Raw genomic sequence first — 4,414 nt, forward strand, 5'->3', positions numbered from 1 at the left:
TAAATAAAGGTTAAGTAAATAAGTACAAATAAATGAGAGAGCTAGCCATCCCCCCAGAGAAGCCAACAGAACAGCCCACTTCAGAGATTGTGCTCCTCATTGACTCAAATTGGAAATACATTGGTGAGAGGAAACTTTTTCCAAAACACCAAGTGACTAAACTCTGGTGTCCGAGGACTGACTAGGGTCCCCCAGCCACATCATAATACACACAGGCACAAACGACCTGAGAGCCCAGCAGGAAAGGGTGGCCACAGCACTCAAGGAAATGATTGAAAAAGCCTCTTCCACTTTTCACCCTGCTACCACAAAAATACTTTCACTATACCACACTACAGTGAGTAAATACAAGCATTTCCCAGGACTGTGCCTCAAAATTAAATGTTTACCTGGCCCCCCACTCCACCCCCCACTGGACCTGGCCTTTATGACCAGGTCCATCTCTACAAGGCAGCAGTCCATATCTTTACCAGGACCATGAGGCACATCACCCTCAAACACAGCCCCAGCACCTCACACAGAAACAACAGAGAAATGGACACCCCTCCCAGACCAGCGAGACACCCTCCCAGAACTGTGAGACCCCCCCCACAGGATCCACACCAAGAGGACCTACACCCAGACCACAGCACCACCAGCCACATCCCCACCCCAACCAGTCGACCCCTCCCCAAACAAACCCTAGCCACACCCTATATAGGCCCGCCCAGATCAGTCTTACGCCCATGCTCCCTGCCCCCGCATCAAGGACCTCAACATGACAGCAGGACATATGCCCAGGCCGTGACCAGAGAAGCAGGCCCAACCCCCACTAATAGACCCGCCCAAGCCCCATCCTGCAACCTAAAAGGTATGTATCAGATGTTCAACATCCTCTGCTGACACCTACTGTAATGGTTCGAGCCTGAACCACACAAAGACAACACTAGACACTATGGAACACAAAGCTTTTACTATATCATCCTGGAATATACATGGTCTGAGGTCATCTGCCTTCGGCATAAAGAGCAGGAACCTTGACTTCACCAAAGAAATCAGAAATACAGACATTGTCATCCTACTAGAAACATGGTATAGAGGAGACGAACCCACTGGTTTCCCTCTAGGTTATAGATAGCTGTTAGTCCCATCCACCAAACTACCAGGTGTGAAACAGGGAAGGGACTCAGGGGGTACACTGGTATAGAGCAGACCTAACCCATTCTATTAAATTAGTCAAAACCACAAATTCAAATTCCATCTAGACACCGTTGCCCAAGGTCACACAAAGAACTATACATACCTCGGCCTAATCCTCAGCTCCACAGGTAACTTCCACAAAGCTGTGAACAATCTGAGAGACAAGACAAGAAGGGCCTTGTACGCCGTTAAAAGGAACATAAAATTCGACATACTAAATAGGATCTGGCAAAAATCACACACAAAGCTAAATTACTCTGCATATTAAGTATTTAACACATCTACCACCCCCATCCGTTCACCCACCAGCCTCTCCCATACCCCCTTGTGGCCCTACCGGCACACACACACGCACACGCACACATACACACGCTCCCCTTCCCTCCCCATCCCACCCCATCCACCCCAAACGGCCTCTCGCTAAATGTATTCTCTGTGTATTCATGAAACAGACTGAGGAATGGTACAGATCAGATGAGGATGACAGCCATATTTTTGTTGCTTTGATAATTCATAAGCTCTCTTCGTCCGCAGCTCCCCATTCCCAGCCAGGGACTAAAAGCTCTAAAGTTGTCACTGTATGTTCCACATTTTAGCTACTGTGTCTGTTGGGGCTGTTAGAGCTGTTAGGGCTGTTAGAGCTGTTAGAGCTGTTAGAGCTGTTAGAGCTGTGGTGAGCTGTTAGAGCTGTTAGAGCTGTTAGGGCTGTTAGAGCTGTTAGGGCTGTTAGAGCTGTTAGAGCTGTTAGAGCTGTTAGGGCTGTTAGAGCTGTTAGAGCTGTTAGGGCTGTTAGAGCTGTTAGAGCTGTTAGAGCTGTTAGGGCTGTTAGAGCTGTTAGAGCTGTTAGAGCTGTTAGAGCTATTAGAGCTGTTAGGGACGTTAGAGCTGTTAGGGCTGTGGTGAGCTGTTAGAGCTGTTAGAGCTGTTAGGGCTGTTAGAGCTGTTAGGGCTGTTAGGGCTGTTAGAGCTGTTAGGGCTGTTAGAGCTGTTAGAGCTGTTAGGGCTGTTAGAGCTGTTAGAGCTGTTAGAGCTGTTAGAGCTGTTAGAGCTGTTAGGGCTGTTAGAGCTGTTAGAGCTGTTAGGGCTGTTAGAGCTGTTAGAGCTGTTAGAGCTGTTAGGGCTGTTAGAGCTGTTAGAGCTGTTAGAGCTGTTAGAGCTATTAGAGCTGTTAGGGACGTTAGAGCTGTTAGGGCTGTGGTGAGCTGTTAGAGCTGTTAGAGCTGTTAGGGCTGTTAGAGCTGTTAGGGCTGTTAGGGCTGTTAGAGCTGTTAGGGCTGTTAGAGCTGTTAGAGCTGTTAGGGCTGTTAGAGCTGTTAGAGCTGTTAGAGCTGTTAGAGCTGTTAGGGCTGTTAGAGCTGTTAGAGCTGTTAGGGCTGTTAGAGCTGTTAGGGCTGTGGTGAGCTGTTAGGGCTGCTAGAGCTGTTAGAGCTGTTAGAGCTGTTGGGGCTGTTAGAGCTGTTAGGGCTGTTAGAGCTGTTAGAGCTGTTAGGGCTGTTAGAGCTGTTAGAGCTGTTAGGGCTGTTAGAGCTGTTAGAGCTGTTAGGGCTGTTAGAGCTGTTAGGGCTGTTAGAGCTGTTAGAGCTGTTAGGACTGTTAGAGCTGTTAGGGCTGTTAGGGCTGTTAGAGCTGTTAGGGCTGTGGTGAGCTGTTAGAGCTGTTAGAGCTGTTAGAGCTGTTAGGGCTGTTAGAGCTGTTAGGGCTGTGGTGAGCTGTTAGAGCTGTTAGGGCTGTTAGGGCTGTTAGAGCTGTTAGAGCTGTTAGAGCTGTTAGGACTGTTAGAGCTGTGGTGAGCTGTTAGAGCTGTTAGAGCTGTTAGGGCTGTTAGGGCTGTTAGGGCTGTTAGAGCTGTTAGAGCTGTTAGAGCTGTTAGGACTGTTAGAGCTGTGGTGAGCTGTTAGAGCTGTTAGGGCTGTTAGGGCTGTTAGAGCTGTTAGAGCTGTTAGAGCTGTTAGGACTGTTAGGGCTGTGGTGAGCTGTTAGAGCTGTTAGAGCTGTTAGGACTGTTAGAGCTGTTAGAGCTGTTAGAGCTGTTAGAGCTGTTAGGACTGTTAGAGCTGTTAGAGCTGTTAGAGCTGTGGTGAGCTGTTAGGACTGTTAGAGCTGTTAGAGCTGTTAGAGCTGTTAGAGATGTTAGAGCTGTTAGGACTGTTAGAGCTGTTAGAGCTGTTAGAGCTGTTAGAGCTGTTAGAGCTGTTAGAGCTGTTAGAGCTGTTAGAGCTGTTAGAGCTGTTAGGGCTGTTAGAGCTGTTAGAGCTGTTAGGGCTGTTAGGGATGTTAGAGCTGTTAGAGCTGTTAGGGCTGTTAGAGCTGTTAGAGCTGTTAGAGCTGTTAGGTCTGTTAGAGCTGTTAGGGCTGTTAGGGCTGTTAGAGCTGTTAGGGCTGTGGTGAGCTGTTAGAGCTGTTAGAGCTGTTAGAGCTGTTAGAGCTGTTAGGGCTGTTAGAGCTGTTAGGGCTGTGGTGAGCTGTTAGAGCTGTTAGGGCTGTTAGGGCTGTTAGAGCTGTTAGAGCTGTTAGAGCTGTTAGGACTGTTAGAGCTGTGGTGAGCTGTTAGAGCTGTTAGAGCTGTTAGGGCTGTTAGGGCTGTTAGAGCTGTTAGAGCTGTTAGAGCTGTTAGAGCTGTTAGGACTGTTAGAGCTGTTAGAGCTGTTAGAGCTGTTAGAGCTGTTAGAGCTGTTAGAGCTGTGGTGAGCTGTTAGGACTGTTAGAGCTGTTAGAGCTGTTAGAGCTGTTAGAGCTGTTAGGACTGTTAGAGCTGTTAGAGCTGTTAGAGCTGTGGTGAGCTGTTAGGACTGTTAGAGCTGTTAGAGCTGTTAGAGCTGTTAGAGCTGTTAGGACTTTTAGAGCTGTTAGAGCTGTTAGGGCTGTTAGAGCTGTTAGAGCTGTTAGGGCTGTTAGGGATGTTAGAGCTGTTAGAGCTGTTAGGGCTGTTAGAGCTGTTAGAGCTGTTAGAGCTGTTAGGTCTGTTAGAGCTGTTAGGGCTGTTAGGGCTGTTAGAGCTGTTAGGGCTGTGGTGAGCTGTTAGAGCTGTTAGAGCTGTTAGAGCTGTTAGAGCTGTTAGGGCTGTTAGAGCTGTTAGGGCTGTGGTGAGCTGTTAGAGCTGTTAGGGCTGTTAGGGCTGTTAGAGCTGTTAGAGCTGTTAGAGCTGTTAGGACTGTTAGAGCTGTGGTGAGCTGTTAGAGCTGTTAGAGCTGTTAGGGCTGTTAGGGCTGTTAGAGCTGTTAGAGCTGTTAGAGCT

At 48.2% G+C, this 4,414-nt stretch overlaps 1 pseudogene; it reads right to left on the reverse strand.

Annotated features, from left to right (window-relative positions):
• Nucleotides 1-1,288: 1,288 nt before the first annotated feature.
• Nucleotides 1,289-2,904, reverse strand: LOC116353315 (putative protein TPRXL; annotated as a pseudogene).
• Between the last annotated feature and the right edge of the window lie 1,510 nt (nt 2,905-4,414).

Source organism: Oncorhynchus kisutch, linkage group LG14, assembly GCF_002021735.2.
Source record: "Oncorhynchus kisutch isolate 150728-3 linkage group LG14, Okis_V2, whole genome shotgun sequence".
Taxonomy (NCBI): domain Eukaryota; kingdom Metazoa; phylum Chordata; class Actinopteri; order Salmoniformes; family Salmonidae; genus Oncorhynchus; species Oncorhynchus kisutch.